Source organism: Falco peregrinus, chromosome 3 (assembly GCF_023634155.1).
Source record: "Falco peregrinus isolate bFalPer1 chromosome 3, bFalPer1.pri, whole genome shotgun sequence".
Classification (NCBI taxonomy): Eukaryota; Metazoa; Chordata; class Aves; order Falconiformes; family Falconidae; genus Falco; species Falco peregrinus.
In genome coordinates, this window is record NC_073723.1 from 36,849,096 (window position 1) to 36,874,966 (window position 25,871).

The 25,871-nt window shown below is 39.1% G+C and overlaps 1 long non-coding RNA gene across 2 annotated transcripts in view; it reads right to left on the reverse strand.

The window, feature by feature from the left end:
• Window positions 1–25,871, reverse strand: part of LOC114013141 (uncharacterized) — a 97,405-nt gene that overhangs the window by 34,489 nt on the left and 37,045 nt on the right. For both annotated transcript variants that reach the window (XR_008746439.1, XR_003556008.2), the window contains exon 3: window positions 12,518–12,556. This is a non-coding gene — a long non-coding RNA (uncharacterized LOC114013141). The remainder of the gene's footprint in view (window positions 1–12,517; window positions 12,557–25,871) is intronic.

The window sequence follows — 25,871 nt, forward strand, 5'->3', positions numbered from 1 at the left end:
GACACAGAAGATGCCAATCTTCTTTCTCTTAGTACACGCCTCATCAGTTATTTTAACACCCTGAAGTTGAAAATTAATAGTTCAAATTTGTCCTTATCAAATCCATCCTAAGAGACTACACAGGATAATTAAGATGTACAAGAGGATTTTAGAAAAATCGAAGGAATTATGTCAAAGCTGGCAGGTTTAAAAATTAAGCATACCTGCTTGGCTGTTGTGAGCAATTGTGTTTCCTCATCCCATCACTCTGCCCACTAGCAACACTCGTTGTGAACCAGGCAGGCACAAAAACACTGTGAACATCTTGTCAGTCTCTCTGTGTCTTTAAAATCTATAAAAGGTGGCTGAAATTAGAAACCCTTGCATTACTATTAAGTAAATTAGAATATTATTTAAATAATTGACTCCTGCTACATAACTTGAAAATTAGGCTTTTCATCTAAGTCAAGTGAATCAGTCATTCATGACCAGCTGGGTGCACAGGCTGTCTCTCAGGGGGTTTTTCCACAAGCTGGCTCCAGGACACCTCAGCTTGACTTCTGCTGAGTTTAATGGGAATTTGATCATGAAATTCCCATGACAGTGATTTTAGCTAGCTGTCCATTAACACTATAAATAATACCACTTTCGCTTCTGAATCTAAAAAGGCTCCTTCAGTGCTCCTGGATCTGTAGTTAATGTTTTGTAACAAATATTTACATAGCTTCAGCCTGTTCCCTGGCAGAATAGCATACACCACTAATGCCACATCCTGGCGACGGAAAGTACTGTCTCAGGTGAATTAAAGCAACTGATACTTCATCAAACCAACCCAAAGCAAATTAATTCACCATTCCTGTGCCCAAACCTGCAGAAAGGGGGTCATGCAGTGTCTGCTGGACAGAGACCTATGTCTGCTGATCTTACTTCAAAATTACTTTCACAACTTGGCTTGATCCCATTCTCCTGAGTAATACCTGAACTGTGACAGACTGCTGCTCCTGGTTTGGCCATCTCAGCCAGGCTCCCTGGTCAGGCTGGCCCTCCTTTGGGACTGGAGAAGTGGGTTTCTGCAGCCCTCTGCCCTATGCCCAGCACAAGCACCTGATGTCCCAAGGGAGCTGCAGCCCTCAGGATGTGCAGAAGCATCTCCATTATGCCTCCCCCAACCCCTGAGGAGAAGACATACAACATATATAGGGCAATAAATGGATTCATATATGCATCTGACTCTGAAACACAATACAGGTAGAAGAAAACTAGCTGTACATAATACTACAGAAGGAGACAAGACTCCTCCCTGTGTGTTAGATCTGTTTTCTCCTGGAAAGAAACCTCCTGTTTTAAACAAAGCTGCATTGCTTTGTTTTAAATTACTGCAAACAAAGTCTGTGTTGATTTCACCAATATAACACCACATCTGTATTCAGTCAGGCATTCTCACATCTTAAACTTATCCCTCACCCTTTAGTGCCAATGTATGGAGCTTTATTTTTCATATTTTGACCCTTGTAACGGCCCATTTGTGAAAGGCGTACACAGTTTATCAGCATAATATAGCCCATTAAAGAAATACTGGAAGTGGCATGTAGTACTTCCTTTAGTTTAAAATGCATGAATCTATTAAACATAGAGTTTGAAAGTGACCACTGAGGTAATCTTCTAACTTCTAGAGAAGAATAAAAGAAACAAACCAGTACATAAGCATTCATTTTATTTTAAAATAAATTAACACTTTTCTTTAGGATTCATAATAAACACTCTTAACTACTATTTCTACAGAGTAAATCTGCATTTAAGAAGTACTGAACACATGTATCTGTGTGACACAAACTGCCAAATATAATTTTCAATTGTAGGAGATGCCTGTATCAACCGATTGTATTGATATACCTACCAGGTGCTGGCAAAAAGAAGACAACATTTAAAGCTGTTAAACTCAGAAAAACATATTTCAAATCCATAACACCCTAAATTCATCATCAGACAGTAGGCAAATAGCTAGATAATAGAAGAACACATCCCATTGCATTCAGAGTCATTGATGACATCGAAACAGAGGATAAAAATTTGTGTCACTTTTAAGCACAGAGCGTTATTGTGCTAACAGCCCATTAAATCACATCATCATCATTTGTACTACTACAGCAATAAACATAAACGTTAAAAAACCCTTAAATAGAAAAGCTGTTTTGTAGAAATTGTATTTGACAGGCTATAAGCTTCTTTTTTTTTTTTTTTTTTTATTTTGGTACCTCTTTCTTCATTGGTAGGCAAACTTTAGCAGTTTGGTTGAAAAAAGTTGCATTAACAATGTGAACTTCTTATTTCTTAATAAACTGGCAGCACATATTATCCAGACGAGGTATGAGGCCTCAGCATGAAATAGTAGGAATGGTTCTACAGGGAACAGTGGTGTGTGGCACCAGGTTAAATGTGATTTACCAGCTGGAGCAAAGAGGATTCTCCCTTCCCAGCCATAATGCTCAGAAAGTATCAGCCCCATCTGCCAAACCAAAGGGTCTTTCAGACCCCTGAGCTGGTACCATCCTAAGCCAGGACATCTGCATAGCAGTCTTGCAGGAAACACAAGGACCCAGTTCAAGTTAAGTTAGTCCTACTGAAGGGAGACACCTATTGCCTCTGGCTCTGTGGTGGATTCCACGCTTACACAGCTGATCTGTTGGACTCTGCAGCTTCCAGTCTTTAAGTCAGGTGGGTCACCTGGGTCACTCAGGACCCTTTGCATCACTTTCTTTTGCTGTCCAAATGTCCTACAGGGAATAAATTTGCAGTGTATAGAAAATGGAAGGACAGTGGAACAAGAGGCACTGAGGGAGAAAGGGGCTGAATATCACTAGCAGAGTCAGCAACAGACTCCTGAGCTATGAAGAGACAGTCAGAAGAGTTATCCACTAGCACACACTACCTTAACAACTAAACTAGTTACCATCAGAACATCTGTTCCCTACAGGGACATTAACCTTGTGTACTTGAGGTTGCCATGTGAGGTTTTTAGAGCACTTCCAGATCTTTGTGCTATTGAAACACAACTGCTCTGCCATTGCAAAGCAGAAATTTTGTAAATGAAAGGTAAGGATTTCTTATGCACCTTAAATGTGTCTCCCTTCTATACAAATTTGAAGGTCCATCCAACAGTAGAGAAAAGCTAAAGACATCGGATGTCTGGCCAGCACCAATGAGCCAAAGATTTCTGTCATTTACCACTTCTGGCTTTCACTGGTAGGTGAAAGGGGTTAATTCACATCTTTCCCCACTGCTGTGGGAACTTTGCAAAAGAAGTTTAAATAAAAATTTCTTAAAATAATTCAGACAGCACTAATCAAGCCTCAGCACGCAGACTATGCAGATGACCTCTCAGAGGCCCTTCTGGGGCTATTTTCTGTAACCTGTGACCATTTCAGGCTGTTGCCTTGCAGATGCAGCTTGTACTGCCATAAGCCCTCACATGTTCCCATAGTTTTTTAACATCACATCTTTTGCAATGGAAAACAGGACATATTGTATAACCTGGTGACAGAAAATTGATTCAGTTGAAACCTCCAAAACCGCAGAGAGATCTTGAACATCATGTTCAAAAGAATACCCTCCATCATGGCCAAGTAGGTTCTTTTTTCTTTAGCTCAGGTTTTAATGTGATGGTGTATATGTAGCTAAAGTGTGGTCACACACTGTTGTTGAAAAACATCAGCTTTAAATCACAAATACCAAGGCATTTAAGTACTTCTGAAAAAGCTGCTCAACAATTTCTTTATCAGGAGGAATCAACCAATAATAGTCACCTCCCTGATTTGGAGAGATACAATAAGACCTAACTTCACAAACTGTACCAAAGCCAATTTCACAGGATTAGTCTGGGCTGTTCTTCAGCTACAATGTTGATGTCCCTCTGGACAGATTATTTATCTCAGTATATTACAGCTGATTCATGGGTACTGAATACAAATAGCTACGCTGATGTAAAGGATGTTGCAAAGCTAGTAATGTAGCTATGAATCCCAGTTTACCATCACTGCTCTGTAAGTCTGTAATTCATTTCAGGAAGGTGAGAAATCTATTAAAATAGCATAATGTGACTCATTCTGTCAGCTAGTATAAATAGCATAGGAGAATCAGAGTTTGTCAGCATCTCTCCTGGTTTTGGATGTCTCTAAATGGTAGTTCTCTTCCCCTCCAGGTTGGGTGGGTGTCTTGCTGCGTGTTCCTTAGTAACTATAAGAGAAAACTTAGTTACCTGTAAAAGAAACTACCTGCTATTTTGTTACTGACAGGAAGTTTTGGTTCTTCCAGCTAGAGGGATGAAACTTGAAAGCAGATTTTCTACACAAAAAACAAAAACAAACCAAAAAATCCAAAAACAAACAAAAAAAAAACCCACACAAAAAAATCCCCACATGTGACTCATCTGCTCAGGATTTAGCCACAGGAACAGTAAGGAGGAATAAATCCCTCAGATAACACTCAGAAGGAAAGATCTACCCAACTTCAGGAGTATGTGCAAGCTTTTATGTACCGTCTGCTCTGAAGCTGTACACTGTTCAGATTACAATTAAAAGGCAGGAAAACTGCCTTTTTAAAGGGGGCAGAAGTGGATTAAGGCAAATATTTGCTGGTGGCATTTACAAGATCTGCAGATCACTGCTCAACAGTTCTAAACTGTCTGAGCTTCCCTTCCTGCCCTTTGTCATATGCCATGGCCCATGCTGTACCTCTTACTGAGAAGCATCCCTCAGAAGAGTTGTCTCTTCTGGATTAGTCTGCAGTTCTGGGCAAAGCAGAAACCTATGACTAGCCCAGCTCTGAGCACAGTAACATTAAGTCACAGTCTCAGTTTTCATATGAGAAAACACTCCTTAGCCTGCATGAAGGAAAAAAAAAAAAAAAAAAAAAAGAAAAAAGAAAAAAAAAAGAAGAAAAAAAGACTGTGTGAGTCCAGGGTAATAAATATCTATGTGAGTCTGCCTGAAACAATAATTTTCATCTGAACCCTGAAGATCAGTGTTGTCCAAAGGAATAAAAAGGAATAACAAGGATGTAAAGAAGGGGGAATGCCTGTAGGAGCCTTTTTTGCCTGAAGCCTGATCAAAGCCCAATGCTGCCCCAGTCCTGCGCAGCCTGCTGAATTCTAAGCTCACAACTCCACTAAGTTGCTCAAAACCTTACAAGCAGATCGCAGAAAAAGTAAAAAATAGCACACACAGTCTGCCATAGTGTCCCACACTTGTTAGCTGGAAATCAGTCCCAGGCTGTCTTCCCCCATCCAGAGATCAGAGAAAGACAGATTTCTCTTCCTATTTTAAATGGGCTTTGTCAGTTCTTAGAGAATGCAAATAATAGTCAGACAGGAAGAGAAGAAATGATGGTAGACGATAACATTCTGTAATAAAATGTGTGAAATTAAATTTAAATTAATTTAGTACATTCATTTTAGGTAAGAAATAATTATTTCCAGTGGTTAAAAAATTCTTCCACATTTCTGACGCAATAGTTATTAGATCTTTTCAGAAATTGTCAGTAGGCTTTTAAAGCTATAGTATAAGAAGCCTTTACCTTGGGAAGTATATTCAGCCTGAAATAGAACCTGTAAATGGATTTTTCTTATCATCCGTGAAGAAGTGTAAACTTAATCTAGTTGCTGGTTCTTTATCTCAATTCCTTTTTAATTGACATTCTGCTTAAACTAATGAAAAACCACCCTCTCTAAAGTCACTGCCATTAGTACCTTATTCTGGCCTTGTCAGGAATGACTGACAGAGAGGTGAAGCTTAAACACTGATAGTGAGAAATCTTTCTGTTAATCCAAAGTCAGTAAAATCTTCACACTCTTCAGGCTGAACATATAGCTATTATTCTTTGCAACTAAATTCAAGAGGATTTGAAATGGTAGATAACGTGATTCAGTAAGACCTCAGTACACTCTTAAAACTCCACTTAAAAAGCCTCACTGAGTTATTAGATATTGTGATTTATTCCAGAAAATGCTCCCAAAGAAAGCTCAGGAAAAAAACCAAGAAAGCTCTATATTTGAAACATAATCTTTCCTACCTTCCTGTAATTCAAGCTGCCAATTCTCCTGGAATACAGCTGTTAGTCCGAGCCCAGATCCAGCAGAAAAGGCATGACTGACAGGAAGTGAGGACCAGCCAAGCCAGCCCAACCTATAAAGAGTCTCAATTCCCTTGACCTATGGCAAATGTACGTTTGCTGGACAGAAATGCAATCTGTCAGAAGCACATTACTGAGTTTACACTACCACATTATTACTCTACTAGACCACTGGGTTGGAGGAAAGCTTTCCAGTGGAACAGGCTAGGGTAGAAGAGTGATCCCTTCTAATGACAGCCAATGGGTTTTAAGTTCTTGGTCAACACATTTCTTGTTTTCAAAATTTTGGGGCAAGAAGTAAAAGATTTTCAAAGTTTTGGGACATGATTAAACTTGGTTTCATTCTTTATACTAAGGTTTTAATTTGGGGGAGGGAAATATATTTTGTGTTGTAACATAGCCATTCTCTAACAAGCTCATTATTTAACTTAGCTCAACACTGTTAATAAATTATTAGCTGAGTGGAAGATTAACGTTTTTATTTTCTTGAAACTCCTATGAGTGTTTACATGCATTTATGTTTTCTATATGAATATTTTGCTTTTCAAGCCATCCTGGGGTATTCTTGCTGTAATCATTTGAGCTACAACTGTAAATGTACTTCTTGGAAACCAGGGCTGTAATTCATTCTTGTCAGAAACAGATGGCTGAGAAAATGAAAGCAACAATATCAGTGATAGACAAGGCCACCTGGGTCCATCAAGCTGATGAGAAAAGCCTGTGAAGCTAATGGCAGTGGTATCTGGAGCCAACAAAAGTAGGCTTTCAAAACAAGAGCTTAGAATCAGTCAAGAAACGGGGCAGGGGAGCGGGAGAAAAAAAACAAAAACTCCTATGAAGCTGTAGGGGAAGCAGTTCTGGGAATTTCAGGCATAGTCAACATCATGAAACATCCCAACTTTGAACTGAATTAGAAGGCGGAAAAAATGGACAGTCAAGCACTAAGCCATGGCATTTGTCTGGGATCACATTTCTGAGTAAGGTCAACTCAACCTTATATTTTCACAGAAGAATATAGTTAAAACAGAAATTAAAACTCCTGTTAAACTGCTTGGCGTACCTCCCCTGAATACACAGGACGATTTCTCCACTCCAGAGATCCTTTAAGCGTTTCATGAGCCATCATAGACATTCCCTGGAAATAGTCAGATAGCCACATAAAAGTTAAATTTCCCTCTCCTTTTGCTTTTTACTTCAGCCTCCTGAACCGAGTGCTACTACTTCTACCAGACCACATCCCTGTTTGTAGGTTATGCTGGAAGAAACTGAAAAACCTGTGATTTGCAATGAATGCAGGTAATAGCAAGACTTCTTTTCCTCCCGCCTGAGGTCCTATTGCTTCCTCTCTGCACATGCCCTTGGAAGCTGGGAATGAAGCATAGCTGGGCCAGCAGTGCTGTTCAGTGATGGTCCAGGCTTTACTTCTTTCAGAGCTGCCATGCAGCAGCAGTAAGCATCAGTTAGCACTCCGTAAAGTTTCTCCCTTTTTAACAACTTCAACCTCACCAGCTGCTTCTTTATTCTCTTCCTGGTTTACTGTGATTTAATGACTTCTCTAGATCTATAGGTACCTCCCACCATACAGAGGTAAATGCTAGGCTGAACTGCGCAAAAGAAATTCATTACTAACACAGCAAATTTTAAAATTACTCTGCCTTAACTATGGTAATGCCCCATGCAGGCAGCTGACATGCCACTGGAAACAAGCACTATTTTCTATGAAGTTCTGCACCAAAAAGGAACAGTAAAAGTTTCAGTGATTCCTCTAAGGAACATTAATAGTATCAGGTATTTCCATATCTTTTATACTGTGGATGACCCCTGAAGTCAGATATCATGATGTACAAGATCTAATTCATGCATTTTCTCACTGGCCTTTCTGAGGAAGAAAAGCCACACATATAAAGACCATAAATTGTTACATAAAATTAAGCCACCAAGCTGGCCTAAATAATTACACACAATGGCTGAAGTAAAGGTGTTTGGCTGGAAAAAACCTTTGGAGTCTGGTGCTCTCCATTTTCACTTACCTATAAAATTGCATGAATTCACAGGGAAATTGGCTGATCAGAACTTGTTACTGCTGTTATTTCTCCTCAGAGGTACAACATGTGGCATGACGCTGAGGGGCATATATGCATAGCAACCTATGGAGACTTGAGTCCCTGTGCTGCACTTAGCAAAAATCACAAGGATGCCCATATTTCACAAGAAAATGATAGCTCTGAGACTTAAAGATACAGTACTTTTGAAAGATGTGGAGGAACAATCATAAACCACAATATTTATTATAGTGAACCAAAAGCTTTGTTCAAATAGAATTGCTAGTCATGGGTTGCAGTAGCAGTTATCTGCAACTGCAGCCACTTTGAGCTTTTGGGTTTTATTTAAAAAGCTTAATTGGAATTTTTATTACTCCCAATTAAGCTTTTTAATTAAAAAGAAAGCTGAAAGAGGCTGGAGGCGAGTATTGCTGAAACTCATATCTGCATAGACTCTGAGGGGGGAAAAAAGGGAGTTTTGTAAAATTGCAACTGTCAGCCAGCTGCAGCTTTCAGTAACGCTTACTGCTGATCCCATTTACCTTGCCAGTGGCACACTGCAAATGCAGATACACACGTCTAATTGGAAAAACAGGCTTTCAGCTTTAAATAGCACTATAAGAACATGAATCCTGTTTCATTCCTGCAAAGGAGACATCACGTGAGTAAAAAATCCTACCTACTCCCCCATCTCTGCTTTTTTTATTCTATTGGCAATTTGAGCCTGGTAGATATTTTCCTTTTCCAGAATCAAGGTAGATTCACCACATAATAAATTTAATAACTTTCCAGCAGACATGGGACTACCTGCACATTTCTCTCCAGACCTCTACACATACAAACAGGACTGATAGATAACACTTTCACAAAACAGGGACCCGTCTGACCCCTCCTTACAGAACCAAATCAATTATTTGTGGCCCAAAATTTATTTCAACTTTTTCTTCAAACTCAGTTATTCCATGTAGCCTTTAACACTTTATTTGGGTTGAGGAAAAAACACTGGTTTAAAGGAAGAGTGGGAACTATTATGGAAAGGTCTGCAACATTCAGCTGGCAAAGCAGAGACTGGGAAACCTTCACATATCCAGACAACTGCAAGTTTTTTTAAATAAAAAATATCTTGGACCAAATCACAAAAGCTTCATATCATTCATTCTTGCACGGTAACTTCTCCACTCTTTGGAAGCAAAGATATTTCATGTTTTGCCCTGCTTGAGGTTAGATTTATTCACAAAGCATGATAATATTTTACAAAGATGATCAGAGTGCCAGAGCATCTCCCCTGTGAAGGCAGGCTGAGGGAGCTGGGGTGGGGGGTTTCAGCCTGGAGAAGAGAAGGCTCCAGGGAGACCTTATAGCGGCCTTGCAGTACCTAAAGGGGGCCTACAAGAAAGCTGGAGAGGGACTTTTACAAGGACCTGTGGCAGTAGGACAAGGGGGAACGGCTTTAAACTGAAAGACGGTAGATTTAGATTAGGTATAAGGAAGAAATTCTTCACTGTGAGGGTGGTGAGCCCCTGGCACAGGTTGCCCAGAGAAGCTGTGGGTGCCCCATCCCTGGAAGTGCTCAAGGCCAGGCTGGATGGGGCTTTGAGCAACCTGGTCTAGTGGAAGGTGTCCCTGCCCATGGCAGGGGGGTTGAGACTAGATGATCTGTAAGGTTCTTTCCAACCCAAACTGTTGTATGATTCTAACAAACTGGGATTGTTGGATTAGCCTTAGAATTTGCTCTATTGTTTCCAGAGAATATCTGGTGAAAGTATTTTCAAAATATACCCAGTAACAATTTATTTTTATTTTAGTTTGTATATTATCAAAGCGCAGCACAGCTAGAAATGGGTTCTTAGTGAACCAATTTTGAAAGTGTCATTTTAGATATGTTTCACAGACATAAATTTCAACAGAGTTGCTTTTTACCCCACCTTTGACTTAAGAAAAAATCTTACTGTAAATTGCTCTTATCTAGATGTGCTTTGCACAGGGCTTAGAGGACAAAGTTGTAGAAGGCAATGAAGATTAGTATTGTATGCATTTTTTTTACATAGTTAAAAAGCAAAAAGTGACAGGAATATCAAACCTGCAAGCCAAAACATTTTTCTTAAGAGAAAGAGGCAAATTCCACAGGAAATTAAAATTCAAGGAAGGTTGATTTCTTCCTTGTTATTGTAGCTAAAGCTGTGTTTTGAGCAAAGACTAGAAGGTGAAGTGCGTGGGTAAACATGTACTGTTTTTCTTAGAATGACATAAAATAAAGATTTAGGGATGTTGCTTAGATAGTCTTGATATTTTTAATAGAAATTATAAATCATGCTGGGTAACTCTTGAAAAAGATAATACAATCATCTGAGTATGTAAAGAACTTTTATGTCTTCTGTGTTCTTTATCTTTCTATCTCTTCAATATTTAATTCTGAATATTTGCCCGCTTCTTCGTACATCAAGGTTGTTACCAAACAGCTTACTGATTTAAAGGCAATATGCCTCACAGATACTCACAGAATCATAGAATCATTTAGGTTGGAAAAGGCCTTGAAGATCAAATCCAACTGTTAACGCAGGACTAGCAAGTCCAGCACTAAACCATGTCACTAAGCACCACATCTGCACATTTTATAAACACTTCCAGGGATGATGATTCCACCAGGTACCTCCCTGGGCAGCCTGTTCCAGTGCTTGACCACCCTTTCAGTGAATAAATTTTTCCTAATATCCAATATAAACCTCCCCTGGCACAAATTGAGACCGTTTCCTCTCGTCCTATCACTTGTTACCTGGGAGAAAAGACCAACCCCCACCTGCCTACAGCCTCCTGTCAGGTAGTTGTATAGAGACTAGTCTGGGGACCAGAGATTAGTTTATAATGCTTCAGTTTTAAAAATATCAGGACTGATATTTATGTCCAGTTAACCCCATACAACACAGTTAGACATCAAAAGCTTTGTGCTGAAAAGACACTGCATTTTCTTCTCTTTGCCACTTCTTCAGCCTAGATGTCTCTGGACTGACAAGACAAAGGGTTGCTTTTAGCCAGTGAATAGCCATGATAGAAAGGGCACAACCGGCACCTCCCACACCGTGAATTGTGAATGATGGTGAATTTTGCAGGCTACTCACCCCAAGGTCTCCATGGAAGCAGCCACCTCTAAGCATCATTCTCCTTTGCTCTCTTGCTCACACACATAAGGTCCAAAGGCAAGAAAAGAAGGGAGCTTTGGCTCCACCTCCCAAGCAAAAATTAGTATAGCTGATGTATAGTGTGAGCCCCACAGAGGAAAAGAGCTCTGCTACTGGTCTACACTAGGGATAGACACCTTCACTGTGTTTGATCCTGGAGCTGTACAGCTGTCATACTGACTATGACTCAGGAAAGACTATGATATTGCACTTTACATTAAATGCTCTAACAGTAGCAATTCCAGACTATGTAAAGAAGCCAGTCATTTTATAGATTCTGATCTTTTGAAAAAGAGGCCAACACATAGCATTGTTTCTCTGTCATTCAGTGCTTCATTAACAAGATTTTCTTTTTAAAAAGCACTGCTTGCAATATTGTAAATATATTTACTCTGATTCATTGGTGAAACCTGGATTATTTTTTCATGTTTATGGATATGTTTTTATGTATTTTTTTATGATTATGTCTCTTAGATATAGGCTGGTAAAATTCCTATATGAATCCTTAAATATATTTTAGCAGGGATTACAATGAGTCTATTTGTTTCCATATAGAACTCAGGTTACGTTTTTTGTTTTGCAAAATATTACTATTACTAAGAATCTGCTGTGGCCATACTGATAAGATGGGGATAAAGGTTTCAAAGCCAATTTCATCTGTGTTAAATGGGTTGTGTCATCTGGTATATACTGGCAAATGTCTTTAGCAAGTGAGAAACCAAGGCAAATAAATGGGGTATAAATCTAAATCACTGGCTTTATTGTAAGGAGAATTGCATTATGTTCTCCGAGAACCTTGGTAGAATTTCTTCTTTAAGAAGTTAGCCCTCCTGCGGGGTGTGATACCAGCTGCAGGAGCAATAGCAGCATGGCTCCAGCACCATTCAGGAGCGGCTAGAGGGATGCTCGCCTCTGCTGCAGCCACATCAGCTTGGCTCCAACCTAAATACATAACTTTAGATAACATTCAGGATGCATCCTCAATACAGTGGGGGGAGGGAGAAAGAAAAAAAATATCTTATTTAAATCAGTCTATACTTTCCTTTCTTCTTACCAGGTTGGCTACAAATGTCTGCCTCACCTAATCTTTCAATCAGTCAATACTAGTCAGGGAAGTCACGGCATTTATGAGCTGCTTCAGTTCCGAGTAATTATCTAAACAAAAGACCGTCTGGGATCGGACTATTGGCTCACCTTTACTCAGCAGCGTTTTCAGACCATGAAAGGAGAAACCTGGGAAGTACAAGAGAGGAGGTGTAAAAAATGAGACAAATGAAAAGGGAAAAAATACACTGTAAATGTACACCATGAGAAAAAAAAGTGGAGATGCATTTTTACTGTTAGATCAAAGCAAAGATTTCCAAGAGGATACAGAAGTTGCAGGGGAAAAGAAATTAAGAAGGCTTCTCTGCTTCAGCACTAAATTTCTGCTAAAAATATGAGCTAACGAGACAATGGACATCTGAACTACAAATAACCAAACACTCATTTGGGCTGTCTGAAGCCCAGTTAGCTACTATTTCAAATCATGACGGAAACTTCATCTTTGGTCTCTCACATAACTCTTCTGATCATAAGCCATTTAATAAAACAGTGGAATTTCTTTCTTCTTTCCCCTGAACCACTTTTAAAAGACTCTGACTCACCTTGATGTGATATAACAAAATTGTTTGCTGCCCAGCTCTAGTTGAAGCTGAACCCTGAGACAAACTTCATGTTCACACAATACTGAGTTTAGTGTTCCGCTCAGGAAAACTCCAGCGGGCAGTGACCTTGTTTTAAACGTTTTGGCAGGGACTCTAAATACAAAGATTTTTACTAATATTCTCAGGTGGAAAGATTTACACTTTATTACATGGGTACAGACAATTCCATTCAGCAACAAACTTCTTTAGGGAGATATTTTATTCAGAGATTCATAAAATTTACTATTAGATCACCTAACATAAAAACTTCCCGAAGTCATAGAAGCTGTCCCAATTATGCTGAGCTTTAGCTTATCTCTTTCCTGCATCTTTCTTTGGTTTGAATCACTTTTTATTACTTTCAGAACTACAATCCCATCTCCTAAATTCATTAGTCATTTCACGATGGGCATTAATTGGAAGCCTTCACCACAGCCTCAGCCTATAGGCTCATACTCCTTCACTAGCTAGCAGGTGGTCTTCCCAGAAGAAAGAGATTTGCAATCAGTATCTCAGAAGATACAACCACACAAATGTGAATCACCAGCTTTTTTAACTTATCCATGTAACACATTTGCTAAAGCTAACCTTGTAGTAGAAAGCAAAAGCTCTTGCTACTTCCACAGAGCTTCAGCCTGGCTTTCTGTTCTGGGGATTAAGACCACCACAGGATGCCACTCTCCCCCTCTCTTGGGCTTGTAACTCTTTGAAGATGCTGCCTAATAAGATTTTAACTCTACAGAAGTCAAAATGTCCAAAAAGCAATTGAGTTCCTCAGAAGCAAGGCAATGTGCAAAATAGGAGGTTATCAGCCCAGCGAGTAACAAAAATCTTGCCTGCAGTTGTAATGACTATCAAAGCAGCAGTGGTATCACTTGTGCACTCCTGGCAGTTATGATAGATGTTTTGTACATGTATGTGTAGCATTGCACAATACGCAAAGAGGTCAAAATTCTTTAAGATAGACAAAGCCAGGTTTCTAGTAATAAAAGAATATTGCTTTAAAATTGTAACAAATAACAGCCATAAGAAAAGGAAGATAAATGACAGAGACCCACAGCCCCTCTCATAGTACATGGTGTAGAGTAAAGGGGAAAGAACACTGGCAGCTTCGTGAAAATCTGACAGCAACCTTTGGAGAAAAAGCAGCTGGATGAGGACAAAGGACAGTATGGGCAGAACCTATTAATAGCTGCAAAATGGGAACTTCCCTAGAAATCACCTGTGGTACTCAGGAAAGCACAATGCTAAAGACCTTTCCTGGCTGACTGTGCTTTATATTTCTGTAACTATAGCAGTAACTAACTTATTTGGAAATTCTCAAAAATCTTCATGTGTTTCTAAACAAAGATTCAGAGCCATATGTTTTCAAATCTTTCATCATTATCTCCATCTGTGGGGCCTAGTGCTTGTATTCAATTGTATTATTTTAGTGCCCAAACCAAGAGATTATCAGTTTTCAATGCCAGGAGAAATCACTGCCTATAACACAAGCACAGTCAGTGGTTCCCACGTGGCTTTGAAAACATGGGGTGGGGTGGATGCTGCACACCTCTCATGTTATAATTAAAGTATGTGTGTCTATAAAATGAATAAATAATTGCTGAAAGCTAAAAAGATTTCTGCTGGCTGTGAAGTTACTTTGATACTGTTCTGAAAATCTCAATTGAGAAGGTCAGAAGTGGAACAGAACTGCTTATAACTCTCAGCTACATGTACGCCCATCAGCACAGAGGGTGTTTAGTTGCTCTTTGTAACATTCCAACACTTTATAATGCAGTTAAAAATTCTTATTTTCACAGTAACATGCACATTACTTTTCCTACCTTGATTTTAAGTCCTCCCAAAAATTAAGGCGATGAAGTGTCTATGCAGATCTACTGATATCTTGAGTTTGCATTTGCATTTCAAAACCAACCCTGATTCACTAGGAAGAAGTGATACAGGACATGAAGTAGGAAAATCATTCCTCTTATTATAGCAGGAGAATACCAGAAGAGGCAGGACAAATATAGGACAGACTACTGCAGTACCTTAATCACAGCAAAATAGAGAGGGACCTGTATTCTGAATGACAGAGAGAACAGCCAGTGCAGGCACGTGTTGTGCTGTGTTCAGTGCTGTGAACAAATTAGGGTATTCAGGATCTGGAGGATTCTAGCACAGGCTGAGATTGCAAAGGAAGGAAAACTTTAAAAAACAGCAAACTGGGACATAAAAAATAGTACCATCTTTCTTTTGATTTGTCCTGCAAAAACAAAGAGATAATAGTTTCCTTAGAGTCAGACACTGAAATTATTGGAAATGTAGGCATAACGCCCCACCCCCACCTGATCCTGGAGAATTACAGATCTGTACCAGTTGTATAATATCCCAGGGTAAAAATATGTCAGTTAGGAAATCTGTAGCTTTAAAGGACCGCAATAGCCTCACCCCTGCTGGCACAGAGGGTTGCAAATAATTTGAATAATTGCTGCAGAGAGCAGATGGTAGAAATACTCCACTAGAAGCATTCCAAATATAGCTTAATTCAGCAAAGGGAGTGAAAAAAGTAGACAAAAAGTTCAAAGGAAACCTGGAACCATCACCATCAAATTAATATTAACATTAACATTATTAATAATAATAATAGTAGTAGTAGTAGTAATAATAAATAATGAATAGGAAATTAATGGGGGAAAAGGATGCTAAAATTGGTATCTTGGGCTATTGCACTCTAATGGATGCTACCAGACAAAAGCATCCTGGTTTGCATCACCACCATTTCTGAGAGTACTGCTACAGCTAGGCACCATCAGTCTGGTGCCACATTATGTTATTTCTGCCTTTGGCCACAGCACTGAACCAAAGTGTTCTCCAGAGTTTACCGATTCTTTTCTGTCTTTGCACATCATTATTGGATGCTTGGATGCTTCTCAAGGATGAAAAATACTCAGCTTCTTGCAGTGCAGTAACCTCCTCCTTCAATGCCTTGCCCCAGGGCAAAGACCCATGCAACTCAGGGTTGAAGCGAGTTGCTCATCTGTATGTTCCTCTTTTTCCAATGGTAAAACTGCAAGACAACATGCCCTGCAATGCCTGGGAATCCTAGACAGATCACAACAGCAGAAATGGGTCACAGAATCAGTGCTATAAAATAATAAATCACCAATGCTGCAGTTCTCAGGTGGAACTTTGCTTTTGTAAAATCAGGGATCTGAAATTGAGTGAGCCTTGCCAAATGCCCTTCCTCAATGCTGCTATGAAAGTCCATCATATTTGACAGATTAATAAATTTTGGTAAGACAGCAGAAGAACCCACATCTGAGGACACATAAAAACATTTTGATACAGGTGATAAAAATACACTGCAAGATGAAGAGTAATTTGGTTAAATTCTTTATAGACTACTGATCATTAATTTGAACTTATTTTCGCTACTCTAAAAACAAATATGAAAGAGAGCTACATAGTTCAATCAATTAATTAATCACCTCATATGATCTTGAAAAAAAGCACAAATCAAACTCCAAGGTAGCAAATGAAGTTCACAGTGGCTAAAATATGTGACATTCTGCAAAATGTGCAAGCCAACAAACAAGGCTTTGTACAAAGAAACGAAGGGAAAGACATAAAATGATACAAAACCCATGCCTTTTGAAGGTTGCCTCAAATTCTTGTGTTCATCATCCTAAGTATAATTTCACATAATACTCTGTCTAAAATAAATCACTACAGTTCACATTGCAGCCTGTTTTAGGTACTTTAAAGACTATAATAGGAATAATGGGTGTACATACATCTGGAGAAAAATAAATCAGAAATGTTGCCAACTACATCAGAAAACATTTGAACCTTCTGCTTATATCTGCAAAATTTGTCACACTCACAGCTTTCCATGCAGACATGCAAATCACAGCATTTATAGTAGCAAACCTGACTTATTTGCATGTGCTTCTCTTTGGAAGTAACTTTGCACATGTAGCCTTTTCATTTGTGTACACAAATGGTATTGCACAAGGCATCATCTTAGAGACTTCACACGACAAGAGCCATGCATATCCATTACCACAGTGCATACTCACTGCCATCTCTTGCCTTACTAATGTTTCTAAGATCCACAGCCAAAAACCAGCAGAAAACAATACAGGCTAAAAAAATCCAAGGGTTTCCTGTATATTCTTAAGCACTGAAGAAAGCTTGAAGAAGATCAAGCACTTCAAATACTGCAACCTGCTTCACTGGAAGTATTTCTAATCAAATCAAACATGAGCAGAATAAATTATGTGAAGAGTAATGAAGTCCATGATAAAGATTGCTAGATTTCAGTGAGTGGTCTGCTACAGCTTCCCTAGTTTCTCTTTTGTAAATGTCACTATCAGCTGCAAAAATAGCTCAGTTAGAAAGAAAAAAAAATTATCTGAGAAAATATTGGCAGTGTTTAAAGCTGAAGATACTCATATTTTACAAATAAAGTGCATTGCAGAATATTCTTACTGTACTGAGAACATAAGCATAAGCCCCAAGACAATGGTTAAGGGAACATCCAAATATGAAATATTGTGGTAACAAGACTGGAAAACATGGTCAGTGTTTGAGTTTGTAGTGAAACAGCTGGAATGATTTGGCAGAAAAGTACCCACCAGAACCAGCTGGAAGGATACCACAAGGAAAGAAACCCTCTGGCCCACCTACAGAAACAGAAGCTATAAATCGGCTTGCAGGTATTTTACAGCCTTCCCCTTATAGCAATGAGCTCTGTACGCAGCACAAACAAAGGGAGAAAAGATGACAAATGGAAAAAGGGAGGGAATAAGATCATAAATGCCCATTCCCACCCAAGCCCAGACAGCGAACTGCAAACATGCAGCAATCCATCCCAACACCGCTTCCAGCACTTGTTTCCACAAGGACTCAGATTTATGCCTGGCGCTAGCAAAAGCAGCTGGGCACCCCAGTCAGAAGCACAAGAAGGCATTTTGACACACATTTGTGAAGAAGCATGCTAATTTTAACTTTGCGCTTTCTTCACATCCCTCTGCCGTGCTGTCTCCTTGCTGTGCATTGCCACCTGCAGGACAGCCAGGCGCAGCCAGCGGCCCTGCTGCTGCTTCTCAAAAAAAGGCTCAAAAAGCTGCTTTCCTCGCAGCTTTTAACGACCATTTGTTTTAATGAAGCCGTTGAAATCAAGAAGCCAATTGCACATATGTTTCTGTGACCATGAACACGTTGCTGGGAAGTCAGCACTGCTGCCTCTAAGCCTAAAAAGCCACAGGGGCAACCGGTGATGGTCATCACGACCTCACTGCCTGTGATGTTCCTGCAGTTGGGAAGTCCTGGGCAAAGCTAGGGAAATAAACCATTGACTGTGAAAGGGGAGAGAGGAAGACGAGATATTTGTATTTAAAGATGGATACAGGATATACGCAATTTAAAGGAAATGCTGTATTAACTGGCTTTCAGAAAGTCCAGTTTCCCCAGGGTGACCTAACTAACTCTACCAGCCAGCTCTGTGCCACCTGGAGACACCAGATACCTCGAGCGCTTGCCTAAGACAGGGGAAGGAGAATCAGTGACTACAAAAACGTACTTTATGATATACCATGTGGAATCCCAGCAGTACTGATCACGAAGGCAAAGCTTTCACTGATCCATATGGCTATCCTGCTATAGCCACAGTCTGTATATAATGACTACGTGAGATTTTTTCCCTAATTGAGGCTCTGTAAATGTCAAGGGCAAAAAAAGATTGGTGCAGAAAGCTGCTCCAACGGTTTCACGCTGCACATGGGGTGAAAGCGCAACCTACTGAGGACATGCTGGATAAAAACAGCAGCAGTTTCCCTGTTACAAGGAGAAAGTATCTGCACTGAGTCTCCAGAAAATAGCTCCTTTCAGCTATTGTTAACTACTGCAAAGAGAAAGAGGTTTCATACAATCCATTCGAACAATGAGGATGTTAAGCTTCAAGTCGTAGACATGAGACAGAGTCTCGGCTGAGCTGAGTAAGTCGTGAGCAGTGCACAGCGAGGAACTGTCTCACGCTCCCTGGAGCACAGTGCAGCTGGGGTTCGGGAAGGCTGCAAGGTCTGCCTGGAGGCAGAGCTGTCTGGTGTGCTCTGCTCTTACAGCACCTCGCACAGTCGGGTCCTGTTCTTGACAAAAGACCAGAGGCACCTCACATCCATCACCGTCATCACCACCAACTGACACCAAAAGAAAAAAAAAAAAAAAAGAAACTAGCAAAAGAGGACCAGGAAGCTATAAACTGCACTGGAGCCACTTGTGCAATGCTGATGCAAACAAGGCAAATGCAAATCTGGGATGTATAGGTGTGGATGTAGTTCATCAGACAGAGGTGGCAATTTAGGAAATTAAGTTCAGCAGAAATCAGCAAGACTGATAAACACAATATGTGAGGAGAGATTATAGAGCAATGGGACTGGCTTAGAGGCATAATGAGAGATGTGAAATACTGTCATAAACATGGCAGTGATTAATTATTTTCTGTGCACCCTCTGTATAAAACAAGTTGGCAGCACTGGTAAAAAAAGATTTATGCAAGGTGTAGGAAAAATCTATCTGTTTATAAGGACAGTTAAGTCCTGAAGCAGCTGGGGATGTTAAGAAAACCTTGTGTTCAGTGGTTTTTAAGAACAGATGAAGCATTATTTGGACTCTTGCCATTTGGACTTGTTCTTCTAGTTTCAACTCAAGAGATTCAATGATATCACAGATTTATCTTGCTTATTTCTTATCAGTATCTCTTTAGTCATGGGTGGATTAAAAAACCCTGACCACAATGCAACCGTAAAATGAAATATAGGAGAACACATGTGTATTATTTCTTTTTCACATTTCATGAAGCCAAAGCTATTTCCACACCTTCCAGTTTGACTCATGATTTTTAACACTGAGAGACTAGCTACACTGGAATCAAGACAAATAATAAGGATCAACAGCAAGAAATACTCAATGAGTTTTTTCAATAGGCAAACATACATGAAACCAAGACATAAGTACTGTTAAGTACATGTAGTATTTTTACATCTGTATATTTCAAATCTGTGTAATGCAGTAATGTACTTCTATAAATTCTCAAGGAGATCCAGACCACTAGCTAAAATTTAATACAATCACATAGCTTGAAATTGACAATTTTATAGAAAAAATATTATTTACCCACAAGATTAAAAACTTGGTGAAAAGGTTTTTCATCTTGTGGGTAAATAATATTTTTTCTATAAAATTATATAATATATAAAATAATATATTAAAAAAACAGTGAAGGTACCAGAAATTCATTCTGAATTGTGTACAGCTGCTCACAGATATCTTCTGCATTGGACACCTTAAGTTTCACATAGAAAACAGATGTGCCACATTTATATCACAAAATCCAGCATTTTGTGCTATTTGGAAAGCTCAGACAGTGCGCTTCAGGCTATTGGAAAGGTACTAGGAATTATCTGAATATGAACTACTATATTGTATAAGAGTTGTCACAACTGAAGTCCAGAAATAGGAAAAGAACACTAAAGGTGGTGATTTAAGAAACAGGTAACTGTTGCAAAAGATTAGCAAGTGATTTATGTATGAAGTCTTTATGAAAAAATATGTACTTTGGACATTTTACTTTCCATGCAAATTTTGGGTTCTGATGCCTCTGCCTGGGCCAAGGCTCTGACTCAAATTAGCCCTTTTTGCTTTGAAAGTAGGAATTCATTTTTACTGACTCAAGTGATCTACAAGTCAGATGTATGGTTTAAGCAACTCATTTAAATTGCCTGTAGAAACAAAGAAGATAGGCATTTGCAGGCATCAGTTCATCTTACCTTAACTTATTACATTATGGTTAATGTTAATATTACACCAAGATGATCCAAGTCCTGGAGAGGCTTACTGGTCTGCTTAGGTTATAGAAGCACAAAAACAATGGAGGTTCCAGTTCCAGCTCATCCCTGCCCCTACAGAGGCAGTTGGTTGAAATACCAGAATTTTTCTGTGTGTTTCTTTCCTGGACCTGAGCAATGGCATGGGGCATTTAGACATCATGACAGGAAATTGCTCTCCCTTCTGCAACATCACAACCTCTTCAATGCTCCCTTACAGAACTGAATATTCAGAAAATGAAAGATGCATTTCCAATTTGCAAACTGATTATTTAGAGCCCGGTGTGGTAATGCATATTTAAATACCTTGCTGCCACTTGGGACACACTCTAGAGTATCTGACATATCCCTGCAGAGCTGGTATATATTTCACAAGATGTCTCTGAGACCCATTCCCTTCTGGAGGCTGCTGGAGAGATCCCCTTGGACAGCTCAGACAGCACTAGATGTTCATGCATGAGCAAATGAACCTAGCCCAAGGACAATAAATTTGGACTTCAGCCCTCTCGACTTATCCACCAGTCTGAAATGTTCAAACCATAAGAGGACATGCTGATGTAAATAGCTCTGTTGGAGTGGGAAGAGGCATGAAAAAGGGTCAGGGATGGTGGAGGCAAGTCAGCATGCTTGGCTCCAGGGACAGGGAGCACAGCATCTGTTGCTTTGGGTAGAAAGACACAGTCTGAATGACAAAACACAACATAACACAGACCTCCTTCTGTGAAGCCTCTTCAGGGTAATAATGTGATCACCTTTCACTTATTATTATAAATAGGTTATTACACAGCCCTGACTTCTCTAACCTCTACAGCAGTATTACTCCACTAGGAAAATAATAACCCAGTGGTAAATTATATTAATTCTACAAATAGTGTGAGAAATTGTGGATAACCAGAAAGGTTAATCCCTGTTTAATCTTCAGTTGCTGTGCTAGTGTGGCATAAATCTGATGGTAAATGGGGTGCAGGAGAGCAGAATAAAGCCCTTGTCTCCCACACACAATACATAGTCATCTGAAAGTTTGCCTCTGCTTTAGTGCTATAGTTTCTCATAAAAGGCTTGTGAACTAACAATAATTGGAAAATCACTACTAAAAAGAATGGCATTTATCTGCCCTTTCTGGCATGTTCACTTTGGATGCAAGAGCCTAGGGAAAGAAAGAAATACAGCAGCTGAAATGCACAAACCATTTGTTTTCAGGATAGCAAAAAGGTTCCTCAAGGGATGGCTAAAATACTCAAAGGATGTATCTTCTGTACACCCAAACAACCCTTAAATAACTGTCTGTAGAACTGCAATACCAGGTAAGGAAGCTACTGAAAACAAATATTTATTCTCTGCATGGTATTTTTTTGTCCCTCCCTGCTGCTAATATTATTCTTCTGACACCAGAAGCTGCATAATTTGACATTTCAAATGTATGGCACCGTGACAATGATATATGAGGAAACATTTACAGAGCCTGGCACAAGAAGTGAAATTAATACTGAAAAGCAAATGACTTGCTTAGATTGGCTGCTGTTTCTCAGTTTGCAGGGTGAATATTCAGTGTGACAGTTAAACTTGGGAACACAAATAATTGATAGCTTTCAAGCAATAACTGTAGATATTTACAGCCTACCTGCTTAACTACCTGTTTTCTGCCAGCACCAGTGCTATTTTGCTGCAGGCGTGCCTGGCTAAATGATCAAATGTGGCTAAAAATAATGATACTATATGAATTCATTATGTTCTGTTCTTTACTTAAATAAATTCTCTTTAAAATTTCAATGAGAAAAAGTTGCAAAAACACAATGGAAGAAAACAGCCCATGTATGTCATTTCAAGAGAAATTCCAAAAAATGGAAATTAATAGGGTAGCACTCCCTGAAATTCCAAAAAATGGAAATTAATAGGGTAGCACTCCCTGCCCAAAGTACCTGGTCTTCTTCTAGACAATTTAAAAAACAATTTGTGAAAGGAAAATTAAGAAACATACTGATTTTTCCTGCTAGGCTGCCTTTTCCCTCAGCCCTCCTCCCTCCCTTGGGTAGCACCTCCTGCTCATTCAGGACACATCCCCACTCTCGGTTTGCCTTTAGCTCAAGCATCTTTAAAGAGTTTTCCTGAAGGTCAAGAAGAAACAAAAAGCATATATCAACATGAAGGGAAGAAGAATAATCTAAGTGTGGGTGCCAAGAAGGAATCAGAAAGAAACCTATCATGCCCTGGGTAGCCGAACGACAGAGAGAAAAAAAGCATTGCACCTTAAATTCCAGTCCCACAACCAATCATTTGGCTATAATATAAATTGGCAGAATAGACTATGCAAAATTAGGAAACCACCAGCAATATGTCCAATTTCTTATCAGAGCTAATGCTAGTACAACAAATGCTTTGGTCTACATTTTCAAGTGTGTAGCCAAAATGGATAGCTGTGTTGCCAAGTACCAAATGGGACTTTCCCAGATCTGTTTTCTAGGGTGACAAAAGCAAGACTCCCATGGTCTTGAGCGCTGCTAGGTTAACTTTCTGCAGGTGATAAAAGGTCTGTAATCTCCATAGAGTGCAGCTGATTCAGCAGCATTAAAGCAAACTGCTGCCTCATACAATCACAGCTAGGACTTTGAAATGGCTAGAAGGTTGTCAGCCAAGGTCTTCCTAATGTAAAATCAAGTCTCAACATACCTCCAGCCTTCTGGATCTAAAATTCCATTTTTTCAAAGGTGGTAGTATATATACTAGGTTGTAAGAAACTTTGAGAAGCTTTTGTTCATCTATGACTCTGAATGCTTCAAGACCTCTCCAAGTGAAGGAGGTCACAAAGCAAGGACTGCATACTCTGCTCCTATTTGGCTCAATCTCAAATTAACAAAATCCTGATGTTCAGTTTCAGGGCCAGTGTTAATTCATATTACCCTTATTATATTAAGTTTTTCCTTAATTAAAAAACCCAAACACTGGAATAAACAATTTTTGCCATATTCTAAACAGCCAGATCTGCCATCAAACATCAGACTGCATTTTGAAACTTTGATAATAAGAAAATAATCTTTTCTTAATATCAGGTCTTTTAATGTCCTTTAGTAAGCTCTATAAGTCTTAATCTATATTTTTAGTAACTGTTAAAGAGCTCATTAACTGATCAGTTCATTACATAATGACAATAACATAATTTATTTCTGAAGTGGAAACTGGAAGCAGAGTAAATCTCAGCCACAAATTTTATTAAGCCTTTACACTGAAGATGAAACCATATGGAGAAAAACTGGTTTTAGGTAAAGGGAGATTAAGTCAATTTATATTCCAGAGAGGAATACAGCTATTTCACCTGGTCCTGTGTTAAAGGTCCTTTTGTGAAGTCTCTATACAAAGTCTTTTTTCCTCCTGTAAAAGGAATGATCAATAAATACCAATTTGCTTTAGAAAAAGATCTCTGTCTATAAGCAATTTCTCATGAAGTTGACAGCCCTTTTTTAAAGTCCCAAATCAGAGCTATTAGGCTGCATTTTGGTAAGACCTGTGTCCTCTAGGAACACTTTCAAAGTCAAGTGGTCTCTCACCTGTAAGTTGCATCTGAGAGTGGCATTTAAGGAATTAAAATTGTTAGTAAAGGTTAGCATCCCCACTTCGGTACTGCAGCATGGATGGCTCCAATGAGTTCCGAGATCCAGCTTTTTACTGACAAGACAGTATCTGTTCTCTTCTTATCTCAGACAACTTGCACATCAGCTTATCAGCAGGTCAGATTCCAACTCAGAAGCTTTAGACTGACATGTCTTTCGAGATAATCAAGAGAAGCAGATGAATAAATGTATTATATATGTTTATTTGTGGCAGGTTGACAGTGTTTCGCACTGAAAAGTAGGAGTGTTGTGGGAGGGAAAAACAAGACTTGCTTTCCTTTGCTTTTAAAACCCCATGCTGTCTTGTGGAACCTCCTCTGGGGTTATGATTCATTAGACTAAAAATACTATCCCAGATAAATAAGATTAATAACACCAATTATGCACCTATCTGGACCAAACAGTGAGACTGATAAGTTTTACATTATTATACAATAAAACATTTTATAAATGCTGTCACTCAATATGTGACACAGTCCACATCATACTCCTCTCCAGAGCCAAGTAGCATGGTGTTCAATCTGGCAGTCGTATTGCCCAACAGCAGAGTCAAGCCCAGCCATATACCACTGTAAACTACATTGGAGAGCGCTGGAAGTACAGAGAAAGAGATTGAAAAAGGAATCTCCTCAAGACAGTGAGAGGATAAGTTTGGGAGAGCATGAGAACATGAACCAAGACAGTGTTTCCTACATGACATCCTAAAAAATTTGTCATCATTCAAAGTTATGTTTTTCATACAAAATTGTCCAGTGTTAAGTCCACAGCTTGTACTTTGCTGAGGGATAGATCATCTCATCATAACAGTCTCTTCTGAACATGAAAAGCAAAACAAGCAAAAGTCACCAACAGAAGTAAGAAATTAGTACCATTTTCATTGGAAGAATTCAGAAGTTGCCAGGAGAGATGTGCTCCCTTTCCTAGCTCTGAAATAAGAAGGTGAAACTCTGTAGTTTCCAAGGTAATATTGAGAGCCTAGTATTTTGCATGTCTTTTACAACCAATCACTTCCTTAAAACAATGGAAAATAACTACATAAATGAATATAGGCAAAACTGTGCACTTGGAATCATAACAATTAACAGCTTTCCTCATAATCTGAAAGAATAACAAGCTCTTTAACATCAGACATAAAGTAAGACTGATTTGTTCAGCATAACTTGCTTGAAGCTGTTAAAGCCAAGCTGCATTAAAAAAAAAAAAAAAAAAAAAAGAGAGAGAGAGATATTTATGTATTCTTCAGTATGAAAAATGTCAAAAAGTATTGGGGAAAAAAGCTATGTTCAGCCTCACAGGAAGACGAGTCACCATCCAACCCTTGTAGTCACTGAAGTCAGACACATTCATTACCCATTATGTTAGGGACTTTTATTTTTCCCCTATTGGT